The sequence below is a fragment of the Aquarana catesbeiana genome, linkage group LG06 (genome assembly GCF_042186555.1).
Source record: "Aquarana catesbeiana isolate 2022-GZ linkage group LG06, ASM4218655v1, whole genome shotgun sequence".
In the NCBI taxonomy this organism is placed as follows: Eukaryota; Metazoa; Chordata; class Amphibia; order Anura; family Ranidae; genus Aquarana; species Aquarana catesbeiana.
In genome coordinates, this window is record NC_133329.1 from 343694043 (window position 1) to 343717531 (window position 23489).

General features: G+C 42.5%; 1 protein-coding gene across 5 annotated transcripts in view; it reads right to left on the reverse strand.

The window, feature by feature from the left end:
• Positions 1-23489, reverse strand: part of LOC141147023 (sodium channel protein type 2 subunit alpha) — a 323489-nt gene that overhangs the window by 291940 nt on the left and 8060 nt on the right. The window contains exon 2 of one of the 5 annotated variants that reach the window (XM_073633968.1): positions 5776-5856. The exons of the other annotated variants lie outside the window; for them this stretch is intronic. The gene's annotated coding sequence lies outside the window, so the exon portion shown is untranslated. The remainder of the gene's footprint in view (positions 1-5775; positions 5857-23489) is intronic. 5 annotated transcript variants of the gene reach the window in all.

Consider the following 23489-nt stretch of genomic DNA (forward strand, 5'->3'; position numbering starts at 1 on the left):
AGAGTATATTTTTTTATTATTATTTTTTTAACTTATTCCTGGAGTTGAGCTTTAAAGAAAAACTATAGGGTTGATTTACTAAAGAGAAATAGACTGTGCACTTTGCAAATGCAGTTGCACCAGAACTTAGAAAATGAGCAGAAGCTCTGCTGACTTCCATCATCATATGCAAGCAAAAATACATTTTGTTTTTATTTTCCTTGCATGTGATTGGGTATTCTTTGCAAGGTGAAGCCTTACCTCATTTAGTAAGCTCTGGAGCAACTGCACATGCAAAGTGCAACTGCATTTTGCACAATGCACAGTCTATTTGCCTTTAGTAAACCAACCCTAAACTATGTTCCACTTAGAAACAAAACACAAAACAATTGATCGTTCTTATGTGCTTAAAGCGGAGTTCCGCCAAATTTATTTTTTAAAGTCAGCAGCTACAAATACTGCAGCTGCTGTCTTTTAAAATATGGACACTTACCTGTCCAGGGCGCCAGCGATGACGGCACCCGAAGCTGATTTGTCCCTCGGCTTTCGGGTGGAGGCGCCTCAGTCTTCGGTTAGGGAATCAGGAAGTGAAGCCTTGCGGGTTCACAGCCTGGTTCCCTACTGTGCATGCACGAGTCGTGCTACGCGATCCCACTGGTCCCTGCTGTCTTCTGGGACCTGTGTGTCTCCCAGAAGACAGCAGGGGGGACGGAGGAGGAGCCGGACATGGCGTAGATATCCGAGGATACTGCGGCTATCTATGCCCAGAAGTGGGAGCAAATACCTGAACTAGAGAGGTATCTGCTCCCCCTCCCCCCTGAAGGGTGCCAAATGTGACACCGGAGGGAGGGAGGATTCCGAAAAGTGGAACTCCGCTTTAAAGAAACTGTCATAGGAAAAGCAAAACAGCCTGAGATATAAAGTGTAGGGCATCTAGAGGTGTATGTAAATATCAGCAACAGCTTTCTAAAACCACTTGTCATAGCCAACTGCTGAAATTCCTAATAATGCCAAAGCTTCCCTACCTTTTCGTGCCTAGGGGAACTTAAAAAGCAAGCTCCAACACTACGCGTAAGTCTTCACAACTAATTTAACCAACAGGCCACATTTCTTCAAGTGCTTCAACACTCACTGGAGTAATCAATCTTAGTATATAGCTGTGATTCTCAATGTGTGTCTCATGCCCTTTCCCTCATTGGATACTGTGACACTGCAGGGGATGCATGTAGGTAGATGCGGCATGCCCCTGGCCAGCATAGCAAATGCTAGTAGTGTCCTACAGGTAGTGCTATTGAGCAGGGAAGGAACACTATTGAAAAACGTTCTGCAGCCTATATGGAATTGATAGGGCAGTAGTCATGTGATATGTCAGGGCTCAAAATTTCAAGTCCTGAGCTACCAGCTGGCCTTAAGAGTTACTCGCCACCAGTTGTCCCAACCAACCCCTACCCTGCCCCGCCCCTAAACAAGCTTTTGTAAATAATCTCATGAAATTACACTGTTAAATGTTTTATACAGAACTAAGTTACAAAATTAAAAAACAACTTTAACAATATTAACATAAAGCATATTAGTACCCATCAGTGCAGCCTCATCAGTGCCCATCAGTGCAGCCTTATCGGTGCCCATCAGTGCAGACTTATCGGTGCCCAACAGTGCAGCCTCTTTAGTGCCCATCAGTGCAGCCTATTAGTGCCCATCAGTGCAGCCTCATCAGTGCCCATCAGTGCAGCCTCATCAGTGCCCATCAGTGCAGCCAAATCAGTGGCCATCAGTGCAGCCATATCAGTGCCCATGACTGCAAAGGGGCCACAGGGAGGAATCGGGAGGAGAGCTGGGAGGAGAGTCGGCCACAAAGAGAGGAACTCCTGCTGTGACACAGCTTGGATCTGAAACGCCGGCCGCTGTCACACAAGTCCCACCTTCTGGACAGAATCATATGAGTCTGTCAGCACACTGATTCAATTTCCCGGCACTGGATCAGTGTGCTGTCTATCATAGGAGCAGGTCCAAGAGATGGGACTTTCGGTTGACAGCGGCCGGCATTTCAGATCCAAGCTGTGTCACAGTGGGAGACCCTCTCTCTGTATGTTCCGACCGGTTCCACTCCCCACAGTTTCCTGGGTGCTCTCTTCTGGCAGAAGCGGTGCGGCCTTTTTTTTACAGGGCATCAGAGCGGCCTGGGGGGGGGGGGGGCAATTGGCTTTGTGCCCTCTGGCCCAGTCCGCCCCTGCTCTACACTTGCCCTCAGCTTATTTCCACTCGCCTAAAGCGAGCAGGCGAGTGGAAATTTTGAGGGCTGTGATATATCATTGTCCACTAGAGTACGGAACTAAAAGAAAGAGCAGAAGCCACAATATAGATCAAATTTGGCCATATTGATGAGGGCATCGTGGTAGAGAGCCTGTTTTTGGGGCAAGTATATGTAGGAACATCGTGTGTTTGTTAGGGACAGGTGAAAACTTTCTGAGTTCACAAGGCTGCATCCAGGTTCCTAGAGCCATGGGCTTTATATGAAGTTGTTCACGTTACTTGAATTTATTAAAATATGAACTGGCCTATTTTGCTGTCTGTTATATATGACTGATTCAAAAAATGTAAAAAATGTGTACTGGTGAGTTAGGGAAAGTGAAGGGGGGGGGGGGGACTGATCACCAATGTCTACACTGTCTATAGGCATGTAATGCCACATGCAACCTGAATTCTACAACCTGTGTGCCATTTTCACTCTAATGTACCACAACACAAAGCAAAGTGCACACTTTATTCAACTACCTGTATTTCCTTAGCTGACAAGGTCAGGTCTGAAAAGAACAATCTTAAGTTTTCCCTTTAGCAGTCTGTACATATGAAGCCTTCATCACAATGCCATTCAACCTGAATGGCTACTTAACCTTCACTGGCATAAATCTATTAAAAAGCATTGTGAAACTCCATCCTTTCAGAACAGTCAGTGGTATCTGAATCCAAGGGCCTGCGATGACAATGTAACCACTTTCTGACAGCTCCTATATTGTAGGAAAGTACAAGGAATTCATCAACTATTAAACTAGAATAAGATTTCCATCTTGTTCCCCCAATGCATGCACAGGATCTTGAATTATTCAGTTGGCCCTGTGAGAAATGTTTGCTCTGAAGTTATCTGGAGAATGGCAACATTGACATACCATTGCATGTATTGCTGCAGGCAGACTTTGAATACTTCCCATAAGCAGATGAAATGCTTCCAGATACCATGCTAGCCAGGCATCCAACCATTTCAGATTATCATAACATTCAGAAAGTCCTCTTGGCATAGAGTTTAATGTATTCCAACTGTCTACTTTGCATGCTCTGCCCAATATTGGTCATTTGGTTTTGGGGTACGCCAATTGGCTGAGACCTAGACGATAGTCCCTCCACTGTTTGCAGTACCGGTTATGGATGGGATGGGTAAGGCTTATAATCTCTGTCAACTTTTTAGCCATCACTAGAAAAGGGGGGGACACCTGATCTCCTATCAACGGTGGGATTTCCTCTCATTTTCATTACACTTCCTGTTGTATCTGAGGGGAAAACTCCGTAATTGGCAAACAGGGCCTGTGGCTTGTGTATGAATAAAGTAAATAAAGACAAGAATAGACTATATGATGTGCTGTCATTTGAATAATTATAAGATAAGTGAAAATCCTTGCTTTTAATCTACATTATATTATAATGGTCAACTTCAGGCTGTAAAACACTGCAAACAGCTATGAGAAGTGAGTCTTGCTGTTGATTCCCTGGGGGCTGTCTGACGTAGGGAATCCTCAACTTAGTTACAGGGAGGCAACTCCGTCAGACAGGGATTTACTTTTTTAATAACCAAGTATTGGTGTTGTCTCGTCTATGGGAAATGCCTGCTAACTGGATCACTTCTCAGTCAAAGGGAATACCACCTCAACCTATGTTGTTCTAAAACAATATAAAAATGCAAAAAAGTAATGTACTGTATATGTTATCTTGATGAAGCTTTCTTAAATTTTTTAGATGCTTTACATGTTAGGCACTCATTTTTTTGGTATTTCCAGCTTTGTCATGGCTGCCAATGATGCTTTAAAAGTATAAAACTCACTCAAAGAAGAATTCCAGACTTTGATTCAACCTTTTTTTCACCAGGGTGCCTTATGGGTTCTTCAGGGATGCCTTGGCAAAATGCCTAAAAATTGCATCAAAGTGCCCAAAAATTGTGAACAAGCCAGCAGGTGGATCAAGTCTGCCTTCTTGTTACACAAAGCCACAGGCTTGTATTGTGCACCATTACAACCTTGGGCACCGCCTGAGCCAGCTGCCAGCATCTTAACAACCAATGATGACATTGATTGATTGATCCCTGTTTACCCTTCTACATCAGCACTGGGGTCATATCAGCTGTTGTGAGAGCGTGACCGCGCATACGCATTGCGTCCGGGACAATAGCCGACGAGCTCCAAGGGACAATGTTATTCTCCGATTCTGCGTCGCACTTGCGGGGCGTGTTCAGTGTGGTGAAGGGCGGGTATTTTTTGTCTTGATGGGCGGGTTCAGTGCTAAAAGGGGACAATGTTATTCTCAGATTCTGCCTCGCACTTGCTGGGCGTGAACCAGCCCATTAACACAAAAAAAAAACACCCCTTCAACACACTGAACATGCTCCGCAAGTGTGAGGCAGAATCGGAAAATGACACTGTCCCTCGACGCTCGTCAGCTATTGTCTCAGACACACTGCACATGCGTCATCACAACAGCTAATCGGGGAAATCAGCTGGAGTCACGCTCCGTACTGAGCATGCGCAGCCCGGCGGAGTCATTTTTCGACAGAGGTCACTATTCGATAGAACACCGGTAACCAGCAAGTGTGAAAGGGGACATCTTCACTGATAATCAGGGCAGCCTCAACAGTACCCATCAGTAATGCCTATCAGTGCTGCCAATCAGTGTCCATCAGTGCTGCATATAAGTGCAGCCTCATCAGTGTTGCCTATCAGTGCACATCAGTGACGCCTTATCAGTGCCAATCTGTGCCGCCTCATCAGTGCCAATCAGTGCAGCCTATCAGTGCCCATCAGTGCAGCCTCATAAGCACACACCAGTGAAGGAGAAAAATTACCTGTTTGCAAAATTTTATAAAAGAAAAACTAAGTAAGAGATTTTTTGTTTTTTGTCTTTTTTATTTGTTTAGCAAAACATAAAAAAAACAGTGGGGTTTAAATACCACCAAAGGAAAGCTCTATTTGTGCGAAAAAAATGATAAAAATGTCATATGAATACAGTGTTGCATGACTGCGCAATTGTCATTCAAAGTGGGCCATCACTGATAGCTGAAAATTGGCCAGGGCAGGAAGTAGGCAAGTGGTTAAACTGCATAGGGTTTTTTTTTACTGTGGTTTAAGGTTTAACTTGTGTGTCTAGCTGGTGCTTGCTAACTGTGTGGGGTTTGCTCTGACTGGATGAAGACAGAGATCTGTGTTCCTGCTTTGCAGGATCACAAGATCTCTACCTTCTCCCCTGTCAGAATGGTGATCTGCCTTGTTTACATAGGCAGATCACTGTTCTGCCTCTCTGGGGAACAATCACGGGTGGCCGGTGGACATTGGGATCGCTGGACCCGCTGATTGGCATCCTCTGTGTCCAATCAGCGCATGACCATGCCTCTGGCGACGCATGCACATGCCCCCACGAAATGATGTACAGGTACGTAGTTTTGCACAATAGAGCCGACCTGCCATAGTAAAAGTGCGGTAGGCGGTCGGCAAGTGGTTAATCCTAAAAGCAAACATTTATTATATTGCAGCTTACCAATCCTTAGATGTGATGGCTGCATTCATTTTCTTGTTTAGGCCTTCTTTCCTTTCCTTTCACCTGATGACCTGATGTATCCTATAGAGGAGAAGGGTGTTATAGCGAAATCTCTTCTACTTTTCAAATATACTATTTATACTTTTTATTAAACCATACTATTTACATTACCTCACTATTTTGATATGTTTACTTTGTGGCCTGCCTGGTGTTACAAAACCCTTGCCTGAAATGTTCCGAAACCTTCCCAACAGTATGTATGGAAGGTGTGCTTTGTCAATGACGTATACAGTACTTGAATTGTGCACAGTAACTTGAAGTCCTCTGGATACTTCCTTGTTGCCAGCTTTGCGTTCCAGCATTTCCTGGGCTCCCCATTAAAGTAGAAATAAAGGCAACATTTTATTTTTCATTTTGAATAAGTGAGTAAAGGAGGGCATAGCTCCCAACTGTCCCTGATTTGGAACAAAGTCCCTCTGCCCCTCTTTCCTTCTCATTTGTCCCTCTGTTTCAATATGTTTATTGAAAGCTTTTCCAAAAAAGGGCATAAATTGTAGGTAAATCATGAAGTCAAAAAGTAAGGCCCATAATACAGGTGGAACATATCACGACATCAATAACAGAAATGAAGAGCTCCAGCTGTTATATCACACAGTTGTCTACAACCCAAAGGATCGCTGTATAAAGTATAAGTTCAACATAGGGATAAAAAACTCTTGTAAAAACAAATTTGCCGGCTCTTTCTTTCGTATGGAGAATACAAGTGGGTTGAAGACGCTCTGAGTAATGCCGTGTACACACGAGCAGACTTTCGACAGACTGAACTCCGAAGGACTCTTTGACGGACTTTCGATGGCGTTCCGACACAACGGACTTGCCTACACACGATCACACCAAAGTCCGACTGATTCGAACGTGATGACGTACGACCGGACTAGAATAAGGAAGTTCATAGACAGTAGCCAATAGCTGCCCTTGCGTCGTTGTTCGTCCTTCGGACTAGCATATAGACGAACAGATTTTTCGACCGGACTCGAGTCCGTCGGAAAGATTTGAAACATGTTCTATTTCTAAGGTCCGCCTGATTTTCAACAGCAAAGGTCTGATGAAGCCCACACACGATCGAACTGTCCGGCGGATTCGTTCCGTCGGACCTTTGGTGTCGAAAAGTCTGGTCGTGTGTACACGGCATAAGAGCACCGACAATTGGACTCCAAGTCTGAGTATTTCTGTTCCCTGATGTGAGCTCTGCACCTGTTTTCTCTCGTATAGAAAACTTCTCCATTACATCTTGGATAGACCTTAGAATGCGATACAGGAGGGAGTTCACCAGTTGACCTCATAACACACCCTGCATCATCTACCCTCCTACTCCAGGAGATCACTACCACCCATCTCTGCAGGCTCACATTTTTTAAAATGCAATCAGTGATCACTGTTCTCACTAAATACACAGGCATCAATTTTTCTTGCCTTAATTTCATCTTGCATAGGTCATTCATTTGGCAGAGTGTGCAGCAACTATCCTATGTGGATTGAACTGTAGTAATGAAAACAGGAAAAATATGCCCTGGGTTCTGGAAAGCTTAGCATACATTATACAATCTAATCCTATATTCTCCTTTAGATCTACCAACTATGTAGTGCAGGGATATGCAATTAGCGGACCTCCATCTGTGGTAAAACAAGTCCCATCATGCCTCTGCCTCTGGGTGTCAGAGTCTGCAACAGGTGGAGGTCCGCTAATTGCATTTCCCTGATGTAGTGCAAGTGCCTAAGAATACAGGCATAAACTTGGTATTATTTTTTATAGCTAGCGGCCAGCTTTTTTGTAAGAGCCAATCCAAGGGGCTATTTAGCCACTGGATTGCTTTTCCAGGTGTTAGAGGGGTCACCCCCACCCCCACACTGCCTGCCAGTGCCTCTTGGGACTCTCCTGAACCAGTGGCAAGCACAGACTGAAAGCTGGCGATTCTGCTGGCTTACCACAGACATCATGGAGGACCGAAAGGTCCCTGGTAATCTCTATGGTACAGGAAACAGGAAGCAATGTCACTTCTGGTTTCCCAGATGTAAACAGTGCAAAACATCAAAAAACACCAATCTTGGTGTGATCAGATTCTTTTAGGGCAGAGGAGAGGGGGGAGTACCTGTCCCTGACTACTGCTGTTACAAGGGATGTTTACATTGCTTGTAAAAGCAATAAAAGTGATCAAAAAAAGAAACTGTAAAAAAATAAAATAAGTAATAATAATAAAAAATGTAAAGCCTGCACCTGCAGAGGTGGGTGGTAGTAATCTCCTGGAGTAGGAGGGTAGATGATGCAGGGTATGTGCTAATGAGGTCAGCTGGTGAACTCCTTCCTGTGTCACATCCATGATCCTCATGTCTGTACAGGAAGTAATGGAGACACTTTTTATACAACAAGCACTGACACTGAGGTAAGGGCTGTGTAGGGTAAATAGAAAGCTTTTTTATTTCTGCAAAAGAAGTGTGCTAATGCTGTATTGGTACCTAAGGGAGCTGGAATTTAGAAAAAAAAAGGTGAACTTAGCCTTTAACCTTAGACCCCCCCCCTCCCCCCCACTACAATCAGCTTCTATTTTACTTCTCCCCTACCCCCATTCTACAATCAGCCACCTCTCTGCCTCCTCTCCTGATGTTATACAATCACTGCTCATCCACCATTAGCTTCCTTTATCTCCTCTCCATGATCAATTCATCTTTGCCCTCCAGCTAGGATTATCTTCCCCTCTGTTTTCTGGAAATGATCAGTTCCCTCTCTGCCTTTTCTCTTTTCAACCTTGTTCCTAGTCCACGCAGAGCAAGAACCAACACTCTATGTTCTCTTTGAACGGCATATAATTACTGCTGCTCCCCCCCCCCCCATCTCTTAGTAGCAAATGGTTTTACTCAATCCCATTTCTCCCCTGTCCATGCTCTGGTCCCATTTTTACTACTTGCCCTGAGCCATGATCTTCATCTGCTGTCTTCCAACTCTGATAATGCCCCTTATGGCTCGTACACACGATCAGAAAATCGTACAAAAAATGCCACTTTTGAAGCGATCGTGCGATAATCTGATCGTTAGTACACAGCTTTCGAGAGCGGATCATGATAGTAATAATAATTTATCTTGTACGATACCAGATTGTACGATTTTCATTTAATCAGTACAGTTGTCGTTTGAAAATACAATACAAATACACTACAACACATTACATCACTTCCGAAATCCTGTTCTGTCGTTCGAGAATTTTTGTCACTTTAGTAAACTTTTTATTTTCGATACGAGACTAGCAGATGAAAAAAAAAAAACGACTCATCGTGTGTACCAGGCATTGGTCTATTCTCACAATGGTTGAGGATGAGCTCCCACTCAGCCTTCTCTCTCTTTCCCCAGTTCAAGATCAGCTCTCTTCTTCACCACCTCCCTTTCTCTTGGCTCTTGAGTAGACCCTGCTGCTCTGTCTACGTATCCTGGTCTGCCAGCTTTTCCATTGTCCTATAGCAAGCTACCTCACCTTCCACTAGGATCATCTTCTGCTCCACTACCTCTATGCTCTTCCAATCCATGGCCAACTGCTGACTTACCTCTGTTTGACCCCTCATGGTTCTCAATTAAGGTCCCATTAGATCTCTTGTCCCAATGCCACATTCTTCCCTCCAGCCACCATCAGTTTCCAAGCCCCCTCTTTTGTCCCCGTTTTGTCCCCAAACCTTGATCATCCTCCACCCCCTATCCCCCAAACATTTGCATCTCTGTTTTTCTGATGAAATCCCTCTGCTCCTTCGTGAACATAATGTTTAGATCAAAGTAACCAAATAATATAGGTGTAGCTAAAATATTGATTTAAAAGGAAATGTATAGCAGTGTTTTATGCCTAAGGCCCAAAACCTATTTAACCTAAATTAGCCTGTACACAAACAAAAATACATTTACTTCTTAAAAGAAAAACAATTCCACAACAAATCCAATGCTGTGTCTTCAGCTAACAGGGAAAATACAGGAGCCATAAATAGCCTACTAATAATTAAGCCAGGTAAATAAGGTGCAGTGTGTTGTTCTCGGCCTCCTCCCCATTTATGTAAATGGTACATTCAGGAATTGCCATAAGAGAATTAGCAGTCTCTGCACAATGACACGGTGGTAAGAAAGCTGACAAATAGGCTGAGAACACCCTAGGTTGCCATGGCAACACATATATGTCAGGCAAATCTACAGTAGGCAGACGTTATAAGGCAACGCTGGGAATACAGAGATACAGAGCATGTATTGCTAAACTTAGGAAATAGCAATTTCCTCACATATCCTTTGTCAAGTATAGTAAAAACCTGAGACTAGGAGATCTTGTCATCACAACAAAATATATAATTTGTGATAAGGATTTCCTGAAACCAAATCTGCTGAAAAAATACAGAAATTGCATTTCAAAGTGATAGCAACAAATATGCAGACTGGGACCTAAAATGTTGTGTCTGTAACCATCTCCTGGCTTAGTGGTTAGCACTGCTACCTTGTACTACTGGGGTCCTTGGTTTGAATCCCAACCAGGACACCATCTGCAGTTCAGAAAAGTTCTATGGAAAAAGAATTTTGAATGTATTATGCCGTGTACACACGGGCGGACTTTTCAGCATCAAAGGTCAGACGGACTTTTGATGGACTTTTGACGGACTTACGACGGACTTTCGAACGAACGGACTTGTCTACACACGAAAGCCCGACGGATTCGTACGTGATGACATACGACTAGACTAAAATAAGGAAGTTCATAGCCAGTAGCCAATAGCTGCCCTAGCGTCGGTTAGCATACAGACGAGCGGATTTTTCGACCAGACTCGAGTCCGTCGGAAAGATTTGAAACATGTTCCAAATCTAAAGTCCGTCTGATTTTCGACCGAAAAAGTCCGCTGCAGGTCCGATGAAGCCCACACATGGTTGGATTGTCCGACGGATTTGTAAAAGTCCGCCCGTGTGTACACGGCATAAGACATGGTTCCCAGGGAGCTGGTCCACAGATTTACCAAGAACTGGATAACATTCAAAGTTGAACTTTCCAGATTGCCAGCATTGTCCTACAGCAATCCACTGCTCAGGTGTGACAGCCTGCTGCTATCTTGGTCCACCTCCTTCATCATGAGCCAGCGGCCTCTTCTTGAACTTAGAAGAGGCTGCTGGGCCACGGTGAGGGAGCTGGACCAAGATGGCAGCCAACCCACAATATCTGCACCAGCTCTGCCCCTCTATCCCACTTCTGCAGCCTCCTGGGATATGTGATGTAGATATCCCAAGAGGCTGCAAAAGCAGGACATGTTATTCTTGTGGTGGGGCTGGATAAAAAAAAAGAAAAAAAATGTAAACAGCAAAAAAAAAGGGGGCTTTTCAGAATCCGGTAAGGGGAGGGAGCCAGGGAGGTAGACTCGCCAGAGTGAATGAAGGTCCATTTTAACAAATATACTTACAGCTATACCTATAGAATGACATTCCCAAGTACATAGCAGACTAAAGGCAGCCATACATAGATGGAAATTCAGACCGTTCAGCAGGGTCCAGCAGATATTTGATCCATGTATGGACAGGGAGGTTGTACAGAAGTCGCTCTAGGAATTGACTTCTGTACAAACCACCCTGTCGGATTTTCCCTGCTTGATCAGTGCTGTAGGCTATAGCCTGCAATGTTGATCAGTGTATACTGATGGCCAGGAAGTCTCCCTGCTATCAGAATACAATAGCCCAGCAAGGAGGATTCCCCATCCACAATGATTGAGACATCTATGGCCAGCTTTCGGGAAGACCCTATTAAATTATGGGAGTTGCCTTTTTTTTTCCTAGTTTAGATCTAGCTTTGACTTTCTGAAGAGAAGCCATAGCCATTTTCATTTGTCTACAGATAAGTAATTTTATGCTCATTTTGATACCTTACCCTTCCACTCTAATGTCTCTAAGATCGTAGCAGACCTAAATTTAAAGTTTAGTTCCGCTTATTAAAGTGTAACTTCACTTTTGTTGAAAAGAAAATACAATCTCCTTTTGGTGATCAGCGGATGCCTAAAATGTTACTTGTATTTTAGTGCAGACTTCTGATAAAATTGGTGAGCCAATCACAGAAGCAAGAAATTACCTTTCTAAAGGCATTCTGTACACCAACTGTGAAGTTTAAAGTGTATGTCAGGGCATAAGAAAATAAAAGACTTGTAGTACATTTCTGCATTTCATTAAAGACCCTACAAGCACAAAAAAATACCTATTAGTGTACCAGAAATGCACTCAGCTCCTAAGGCCCCATTCACACAGGTGTACGGGTCTGTACATGTATGCGAAGGGGCCATCTTCATTGTCGCGGGTTGCACAGGTGTTCTGTACAGACCCATGCAGGCAGCCTGTTCAAATCAATGGTGTCAGCCCTGGCAGGTTCACTCCCTAAAGGGAAAGCTTCCTGGAAGAGGTAGACATACTCCCTGCACTGTCCCTACTGCTCAGGAACCTTTCCCTGTCTCTAATCACTGTGCCTGCCAGACAGGGAACCTTTCCCTACGCTAGCTACTCGCATAAAGCTTGCAAAGCCTGAGAGCTGTAGTCCTAAATAGACTGTCTGACCCAAGATGGCCCCCAGAGTCACATGTGGTGCCCACATCCAATTGGATAGTGGCTCCCTAGTGACTGAAGAAATAATAGAGGAACCATGTTCCCCTGACTTCCTCCCCCAACTACATTGCCGCTGAGGTCAAGCACCACCTGCAATGGAAAATACAGACTGCATCTGCCAACACAAGCTAAACAGCATGCATGGATGAATTATCCACTGCCAGCTAAAGTATTCTGACAGCAGGTATCCACAGCTGTCAGAATACCCAAACAGTGACTGCATCTCATTTCGTAAGGTCAATGTTGGTCTTGATTTTTTCCAGTCGGGTTCCTTTCATTTCTCATTTGAGTTTAATCCAGGTGAACGTTATCGGCAGGGCCACTTACAGCTTGAATTTCAGGCCAATTCACAGGAATCACCCACTTATGGTCAGTTTTACACTGCCTGAACATCATGTTATATTTCCCCTTTGGAAGCCCCAGTGCCCCATATCCTGAGTTCTGAGGTCACCACCAAGGTGGCCTGGTGGTCTTTGAGCAGTGCCAAGAGGACCAAAGTCCCGGACAGGCAGGCTTTGCCTTTTGTATACAGGGCCATTTTAACATTTATTAAAACACATTGTTTTTGTTCCTAACAACATTGTGTTTGTTATGACCATAAACTTTTAAACCAGAATGCTCTCTAGTGTATGATGAGTGTTTTTATATTGCCAACGTCACCTACCAATCTGCTGAGAAGGAGATTCTACAGCAAAGCTCAATACACCACTAAGCAGGCCTTATACCCCTCCCTCCTCAGTTCTGTGTCTGGTTTATTACCCACAAGCCTCTAGAGATGGCCAGACAAAGAAAAAAATACATTGTACATTTTTTTGCACCTCCTTTTCATCTTGCTGCCCCAGGCATAGGCAAAGGATGCCCAACGATAGGCAGTGTTTCCAAGGCAATTGTGTTTCCATGCTAAATGTAAATTTCTATTGGAGGTTACATTTTAATATATAACAGGCATTACATATGTCCGGTTTGTACCTTTACTTTTGTGATGTGAAAAGTGTCTGGGGGTAGCAAGGTACAAAGCTGTAACGGTAGGGCACAGCTAGAACAAGACGAGTGTCTGACCTTGAAGATACAGTCTGCAGCTTCATCTTAGGACTGATATTGTACGTATGATTGGCAATCACTACATATGGTGAAAATGATTTTGGGGGATGGGCTTGTACAGAAAAAAAGCATTTGCCAGGATCTGACATCAAAGCATTTTATAAAGTGATACATGACATACATCTTTCTTACTTTGCAGAGACCTACATAAACCAGCTCAGCATTTTAATAAATAATGCATACAGAGTGATTATAAAATGTAAATTGGGTGCTATGTAAGCCTTGAGCTGTAAACAACAAAAAAAAAAAAAAATCAAATAATTTCACTATATATATAATATAAGGTTTGACATAGGCTGATAATTGAAATCCACTTCATAGAAGATTTCACATTTGACATGGTTCTGTTTCCAAGTGTTCTACATTATTTTGAATTACGACATGGCTTTGCACAGGTAGATGTGGCATCCACAAGGGCCATAAGACATCTGCCCATGCAGTGTTGCCAACTTCCCGAAGCATTTTTTACTGACAAAACATGGGAAAATTGCAGACAAAGCTCTTTTTTTACTGACAACCTAAAAAATGACAGAACTCCCATTAAAAACTAAGACCATTCATATTTAAACAGTAGAAACACAATATGACAATACCCATAACAAGTCATTTGCCTGGTTTATACTTTAAGAGTCCACACAACATGACAAATTATCAGCCCCTGATATTTACAGACAGAAGTAAAAAAATCACAGATTTTTACAAACTGTCTGTAAATTTACTGACGGTTGGCAACCCTGTGCCCATCATTTTTCACATAGTAGGAGCCCCAGGGCCTGCTGGTTTCTTCTACTCAGCGAATGTATTCCAGTAAAATCCTTGTTCCTCTAACTCGGGGATATGCAATTAGCGGACCTCCAGCTGTTGCAAAACTACAAGTCCCATCATGCCTCTGCCTCTGGGTGTCATGCTTGTGGCTGTCAGATTCTTGCAATGCCTAATGGGACTTGTAGTTCTGCAACAGCTGGAGGTCCGCTAATTGCATATCCCTGCTAGCTCCATAAAAAGTGTCCGGTCCCCAACTGGTCACATGGGCATTTTTTAGAGTGCCGAACAATCTACATGTGTGATAATTAGCATTTTCTATATAGACTCTCTAGATATCACTTTATTCAGTATAGTCTTCTGAGTTTTGCAAGCGTTTATTTATTTATTTGCATGGATTGCAGCAACCAGACCTCTTAGGCACTCTGTTGTCTGTAGTGAATAGGGACCCAACACTGAAGCGATGAACCCTGTCAGTTAAAGCAGCCTCAGCCATCTTAAATAAGGGCAGATAATTCAGGTAGCATTTACTTACTAGAATCTATCTGCCCTTAGCCCAGGCATGCAGGCAACAGGGTGTGCTTAGCAGAAAGACCCTCCTGCTCTCCTCCAGATGCATGAAAACAAAAGGCCTATGAAGACTCCTGGGATATGTGACATCATTTTGGCCTAGGTCAGACACTATGAAACAACTGAAAAAATGTAATAAAAAGCTTTAAACAAGGAAATATAACATACTTTCCTATAAATTTACTAAGGCTAGCAGCATAAGGATTAAAAACAGTTAATGTTGATTGAGAGAGTTTAATTCCACTTTTAAGGTTACAGTGGTCTCTTTTCTTCAGACCCTTCTGACTGAACAGTGAAAGAGCAGCAGCAGACAGATGAGATCATCCCTCTGTTCATTTTACTTTTTCCTCCTATCATAATGTTCCTTATCAATGCATTTGCAGGCAGCACTGATGCAGAAGCTTATAACATAACAAGGTCACGTACAACAAGGTCATGATTTATTGAATACACAACTGCATTAATCTGAGAGTTTAATATTTGACAGTTCAACTTTATTAATAGGGTTGAGCCTAATACACATGAGCCAAATGTTGCGTGGCATCGGCCAGTTCAGTAGAAACCAGCTGATATTCAACCTGTGTGTACTGCACAGAGTATGGACTAGGCTAGTATGTTGAAAGGGGATTAATGTAGACTAGAGGTTTAGGTTCTGCCGAGTTGCAGATCTTAGAATGTCCAGATGTTTGAATTCAGGTTGCATTGCAAGCTTCAAGCAATCTCACCAGCTGTATATAAGACAGCCAAGTACATTACATTGACCAGTTGCTTACAGTCAAATCTCTACAAACTTGAAAAAAAATGTACAAATCCATCTGCACAGTCAGGTTTAAATGAACTTCTCCTAAAGTATTTGTAAACCCTAATAATGAGCTTCTCTTATTTGCCCCCTTTTTCTCTATACCAAGAGAAGTGCAGAAATGGCATGAAAAAATAAAAATAAAATCACTCACCTAGATGGCTACAGCACCAATGGCACCTGTCCCCCGTTGGCTCTACCTCAAGAATTGAGCAATCAAACACCACTGATCGCTAAGTTCTTCCCCTCCGCTCTGAGCAGGGAGCCGTGACTGTCAGTCAGAGGCTCTCTGCTCTGCCCTTCCAGCGTTTAGTGGAGCACTGTGCTGTGGAGGGGGTAGAAGCAGCAGTCTCAGGTCACAGCAGCTAGCTAAGAGGCTGAGCCAGATGCTGGTCAAGGCTTCTGGGCAGATCTTAACCATATGGTCAGGATCTTTTCAGAGCCTAGACCGGCTGAGTGATGTCAGCCAACAGTGGACTTTAGCCTGTTGTTGGCCAAAAACGGGTCACAGGAGTGTAGAATGAACTGCACTCATGTGATCCATAGGAGAAGCTTTGGCTTTACTTCTTTAAATATACCATCTAAAGCATTATGTTACTTTCTGTTTAATAACTGCAAAAAAATACCCGGTCCTCCAAATAGAAATCCAATGCTGTCCTGTGTCTTGTGCACACTACATGTGTTTTTCTCAAGGAGCCTAATTATCCATCACAGTTCCTGTCCTGGAACTATATAGGAAAGGTGGCCATAGATGGATCGAAATACGGCCAGTTAAGCGGGGACCGGTCTACTGATCGACTTCTGTTCAGCTGCTTTGTTGGATAAAAGCTGCTTGATCAGCTGCTGCAGCCAATGATTGTAACACTAATCTGTGCATTCTGACAGTGGGGGAGCAACAGGGAGGATTCCCCCTTGATTGTGTGGATGGGGGGATTATTTCTGTTTTTTTCACTCACAAAACTGGTTATGAGTAATTTAGCAAAAGACAACCAGGTAGGTTGCATTCTGCTCCTTATGGCAGATGCTGTTGGCATTTTCCATTCTTCATACCGCTGTTCCACCACTGTCACTGTGTAAGTGGCCAGGTCAGGTGTGCTTCCCCGCTGGACCTGTACGTCTTGCTGAACTTTTCTACAATATAGTGCTATTGCCAAACTTGGACTCTGTGTGTTCTCTGCCTACCGCACAATGCTGCATCTAGCTCACACATGAATTGGGGAATCCATTGATTTCTCTTGCTCAACGTACTGGAATGAACATGAGAAACCTTTACGTGCATGGCCAGCTTAAAGTGATTGTCTTGTTTTTTTGTTTTTTTCTTTAAATAACAAACATGTTATACTTACCTACTCTGTGCAGCTGGTTTTGCACAGAGCAGCCCAGATCCTCCTCTTCTTTGGTCCCTCTTTACTGCTCCTGGCCCCTCCCTCCTATCGAGTGCCCCCACAGTCAGCAGCTTCCTATGGGGGCACCCAAGCCGAGTCACAGCTCTGTGTGTCCATTCAGACACGGAGCCCCTCTCCGGCTCTGTCCCCCCTCCCCTGATTGGCTGACTGACTTTGATTGACAGCCATGGGAGCCAATTGCGCCGCTGCTGTGTCCCAGCCAATCAGGAGGAGTGTCCCAGACATTCATGGACATCGCTGGAGAGAGATGGGGCTCAGATAAGTAATTAGGGGGGTGCTGAGGAGGTTGCTACACACAAACTTTTTTTATCTTAATGCATAGAATGCATTAAGATAAAAAAAAAACCTTCTGCCTTTATAACTCCTTTAAAGTGGCTGTAAACCTCTGATATGAAAAATTAAAAAAACATATCCTTCTATAGTGGCTCAATCCAAAGCGCATAGTGTGATTTCTAGCTTATCTCTCCTCTTTCTGCCAGTCAATTCTATTCATTTATACTGACACCAAGCAATCCCAGGAGAAAGCCCTGCCCTCCCCCTGGAGCACACAGCCTTAGCTGTGCTTGCTTCCCCAAGAGACTGTGTACAGGGGTGTGTGTCAATTGCCTCCACTCAGGTCTCAGATTACACTCAGCTCTCCTCTCTGTGCTATGCCATGCAGTGTGTGGCATCAGATTCCTGTATCATGCCTCCTGGAGCTAGGAAATACTTTGTAAACAGTACACTTTGAGGGCTGAAGATAAACCGGTACAACTTGAGGAGGATTTTTTTTAATCTCGATGTATCTCTTGAGGCTAGTCACTTCACTGGGTCATCTATAAAAAGACTGGTGCTAATGTTATAGAAGAATAGAATGGGATTAAAGAGAAAGAAAAGAGATAATGGCAATGTGCATACTAATAGACTCAGAAAGCACCCTTTTAACACCTTTCTATTAATAGTGAAATCCAATAACATTAATATTTAAATCAGACCATTCTTCCTATCTACACTTCTAAATTATCTACAGCACTCTGCGGTAAATGTAATAAAGAAAATCAGCTTTTACTAATGAAAGGCACAACCAGGGATGTAAGAAGACCAGGAGTCACAGAAGATGAACCACTGAGACCTGACTACCACATGAAGTACACAGTTAGTTGGTAAGGTTGAATAAGACACTAGTCGATCCAGTCCAACCTGATAGTGTGTGTGTGTGTGATTACTCTTTTCCATATCCCTATACATTGTGTTTGCTAAGAAACACATCTAAAAGTTTTTTGAATTTATCTACACTCTCCATTGACACCACCAACTGTGGATGGAAGTTCCACATCCTTTCCACTCTAACAATAAATAACCCCGTAGGTAGTTCACGATTGAATTGTTTCTTGTCCAACTTTATTGTGTGGCCACGTGTCTTCTTTAGAAACCTAAGATTAAAAAAATGTCCTCCCAATGCTAGAGTCATCATTCAAGGATTTTTATATCACTATCATATCCCCTGTTAAACACCTGCCCTCCAGGGAGAATATGTTTAACGTTTGCAGTCCTCCCTCACAACAGAAGTCCTCCAGCCACCTTATTAGCTTTCATGCCATTCTCTATACTCTCTCCAGTTCTAGGACATCCTTCCTGAGGTTGGGTGACCAGAACTGGATGGCATACTCAAGATGTGACCAAACCAGAGTTTTGCAAAATGGTAGCATTATAGATTTATCTCTAGAGTAATTATCCTTTTTTGCATCCTAATAGTCTGTTGGCCTTGCTTGCTGCAGCTTGGCATTGCTTGCTATTGATTAGACTGTGATCTACCAGGACCTCCAGATCCTTGTCCATTCTCGATTCCCCAAAGGTTCCCCACTTATGCGTAAACCTGCATGCATATTTTTAGCTCGAAAAGTGCATGACTTTACATTTTCCAACATTGAACCTCATCGGGCATTTAGATGTCCACCCCTCTATTTTATTTTGAGGTATGGTAAAGTTGCTATATCCTGTTGTGAAGTTATTTGCCCTGCTTAGCTTTGTATCATCAGCAAACACTAAAATTGACCCATTTATACCAACCTCTATATCATTTAGGAATAAACTCAACAGAACTGGTCTCAGAACAAAGTCTCGGGGTACCCCACTTACAACTCCAGATCATTCAGAAAGTATTGCATTTAATCACCACCCTCATGACCCTCTCTTGAAACCAGTTTTCTATCCACATAGAAACCATATCATCAATGCCAAAAGACCTTGGATTGCAAATTAATCATTTGTAGGGCCCTGTATCAAATGCTTTAGCAAATCTAGATACACTACATCTATGGGCCTTTATCCAAATTACAACTCACCTCCTCATAATAATTTAATAATCCTCATCCCCTCCTAAATAATGCCATGACATGCCCATACACTATGAAATCTTCATCATAATGTGATTGGTTTAGTCTTGAATCAGTGTTGACATGAGTGCTAGGATGATATGGGCATAGAGCTGGGTGGTCTAAGTTCACCTCTTTTCTCCAGGTGAAGGAGCTTGAATCTATCCTTCTGTAAAATTCTCTTGCAGCACCATCTTTGCAATACACGTGCTATTTGTATCTCTGTTTGCTTAAATATGTTTTCTTCCTATCACTTGCTCTATATTGTTCCCATGATAATAATACACTAATAGAAATGTTTTCCCCTAAAGTACTTTTCACTATCTTGTTGTATTTAAAATAATATATAATTTTTAATTTAAAGGTAAGCCTTAGTTACAGCTAAACAAACAATGCATACAATCACTGAAGGATTGTATTATATAATAGTAATTGTAATATAAGTTGTGTATTTGAAATCAACAGGCATTTATAAAGGGTTGTTTAGGTTTTCTGCAAAAATCCAGCTAGGTAGACCAGATTTAGATCAGATTCCCAAATTTATTTGGACATCCTTGAGCTACATAATTATTTACATATACTGTAGTGGGCAAAGATTTAGGTATATTTTTACCTGTTTTCCAGGCTATCATCGATGAAAAAAGGCTGTTATTTATGGAGTACAATAGTTCAAGCTTAAATTGGAATTAAACTGTACCTGAGCACCACAAACTGGAAACACCATTTCATTCTTTTTTAACGTTCAAGGCAAACTCCCCCATCTATCCCTGGCTCCATGCTTTATTTTGGTGAGAAATCACTTTTAAAAACACCCCTAATGTTTCTAGATGTGGCCATCTTGAACAAGGGCAAATGATTCATGTAGCATTTACTTCCTGGAACCCATCTGCCCCAGGCATGCAGACGGGAGGGTGGGCTTATCTGAGAAAACACCTCCTTCAGATGGAAGAAATCATTTTGGCCCAGACCAGAAAGAAGGAAGCAACTGAAAAATGTAAAAAAAATTTCAAAACTAGTAAATATAATATACTTTCAAATCTACCATATTTACTAACACTAGCAGCATAAGGATTAATAGTAATAGTTTATTAATAGTTAATTTTAATTGAGAGAGTGCAGTTCCACTTTAAATATACACAACACTGATAAGACCATGCACTCCACCCTAGAGAGTATGTAGTATGAAAATGCTTATAACTATCAGTATTCTCTAAAGTGAGTGGTATTGTCTTCTTGTAGGTTTAACCTGTTCAATGCTACGGGACATACTGTGTTTTTAAGGTGTAAAGCAATCAGGAATCCTGCATGCTGCCCCCTGCTCAATGCCGTTCCCAGGTTCAGAAGTGGCTTTTAGCTGCAAGAGAAAATCAGACTGCCTCTCTCCTAGTAAGTTCTATAACAGTTTATATCTCAAGGAGAAAACCTTTTACAATCAAGTTCTGTAGTATAGCAGATAAATTATATATCAGATTAATGAATGCTACTCCTGCTTTCTGACTGAGTGTAATAAGACACTTGTGGTAGATTGCGTCTCTGCGCTGATGAGTAAATGGGACTGTTACAGAGCCTATGGACGTTACATGTATATATATATATATATATATATATATATATAAAAAGGGAAATTCAAAGTGCAATAACTCACAATGGTCAGTCACATACCCATTACTCTTAAAGCGGAACTAAACCCTCCTATTCTTTTCGGCTATGGAAGCTGCCATCTTAGCCTCTGTTTAATCTGCAACTGCCATTGTGCTGCACATTCGATGGTTTGCTAGTTTGGTTGAGAGCACAAGCAAAGGTGACAGTTAGCAATACCAGGATGCCGGAAATGTAACTGTGTTTTGAAACCATTAAATCAATGAGTTTAGTTTTGCTTCAAAGTTTATGTTGGAACTAAACCCTCATCTCCTTTACAGCCAAAGAAGCTGCCATTAGCCTCAAAATCAGAAAAAGGGGACAGTACTTATCTTGAATGAGAAGTTTCTCATGCCCTGGTGGCTGTTCTCTTCATTTAAAGCAAAACTAATACTTACCTTAGCTTCAGAAGTTCAACGCCCACAAGGTTCCAAGACCGGTACATCTTTGCCCCCGGGTTCTTCCTAGTCCCGATGCTGATCTTTAGTCATTTGAATTTACCAGCACAGGTAAATCCAATCCACACTGCTATTGTTCCAGAATGTAGAGGACTGAAGATTTAATTACTTCCGGACCAGCCGCCGCAGTTGTACTGCGGCAGGTTGGCTCCCTTGTGTGAACCGCCGTCATTGTACGTTGGCCGCTTTAAGAGGAATAGGGTGCACAACGCCGGGACCGATGAGCTTGGCCGGCGGCCATGATGTCCGCCAGCCACCCGCAATCTTTCCACAGAGAGACAGAACGGGGATCTGTCAATGTAAACAGACAGATCCCTGTTCTGTCAGGAGAGTAGAGAGAGATCTGCTCTTCATACAGATCAGGAACAGCGATCTCTCTCCTCCAGGCAGTACACTCCAACCACAGTTAGAAACACCTCCCTATGGAAAATGCCTTGATTGCCTGAGAGTGTTAACCCCTTCCCTGCCAGTGTCATTTATACAGTAATCAGTGGCTATTTTTAGCTCTGATCACTGTATAAATGTCGATGGTCCCAAAAAAGTGACCGATCTGTCCGCCACAATGTCGCAGTCCAGCTAAAAATCTCTGATCACAGCCATTACTAGTAAAAAAATAATAATAAAAATGCCATAAATCTATCCCCTATTTTGTAGACGCTATAACTTTTGCGCAAAACAATCAATATATGCTTATTGTGATTTTTTTTTACCAAAAAATATGTAGAATATATATTGGTCTAAACTGATAAAGAAATTAGTTTTTTTTTGGATATTTATTATATCAAAAAGTAAAAAATATTGTTCAAAATTGACGTTTTTTTTTTCTTTGTTTGTAGCGCAAAAAATAAAAACCACAGAGTTGATCAAATACTACCAAAAGAAAGCTCGTGTGGGAAAAAAAGGACATGAATTTTGTTTTGGGTACAGCGTCACATGACTGCGCAATTGTCAGTTAAAGCAAAGCAGTGCCGTATCGCAAAAAATGGCCTGGTCAGGAAGGGGCAAATCTTTCCGGTCCTTAAGTGGTTAAACAAAGTCTGTATTTGACTTTGGTTTATTCTCAAAGAAAACAATAAATGTCAATAAAAATATAGAAAACCAAAGATAGCAACCACCAGCACAAGGGATGTTTCTCATTCGGTACTGTCCCTTGTTCTAATTTAAAAATAAAAAACTAAACCTAAAGTATAACTAAAGGCAAAATGTTTTCTTTAGTTCTGGATGGAGTGGAGAGTTGTTATTGCTGTCTGTGCATCTGTTAGGGAGATTCACCCCCTCTATGTGTTCTGTTTACCATCAGCATTTAAAGTGGTTGTAAACCCTTACAGACCACTTTTACCTACAGGTAAACATAGATTAAGGCTTACCTGTAGGTGCAAGAAATATCTCCTAAACCTACATGGTTTAGAAAATATTTCCAAAAGACAGGCACCGATGTCTACGGCGCAAACGTGCCATCTCTAATGGCGATCATACGGTTAGTGGCGGAACTAGCGCACATGCGCGGGAGTGACGTCATCGCGGCTCCGGCCAATCTTAGCGACGGAGCTGTAATACCCAGAAAGAAGATGGACGCTTCGTAGGAGAAGGGACAGTGGTGACATCGCAGACTCCCTTGTCAGGTAAATGACACATAATGGGCTACTATGTGATGCATAGTAGCCCATTATGCTTTACCTTTGCAGGGAAACAAAGAGGAAGGAAACTCATCAGGGTTTACTTCCTCTTTAAAGTGAAAGTAAAAGAAGATCGCAAATTATAGGTTGTCCCTAAAAAAGTAATAAAGGGGAAATCTTCCAATGGGGACACTAGTTCTGTTGGCTTGGGGGTCCACAAGGGTTTTCCCTTAATTTGCAGGGATTTGCTCTCACTTTCTTTTTTGGCTATGGAACAGGAAGGGAAGGTAAATCTCCCCAATATAGCACAGATGGCAAAAAATAACCCAACAGAGGTTATAATCCTCGCTTACTCTATCTG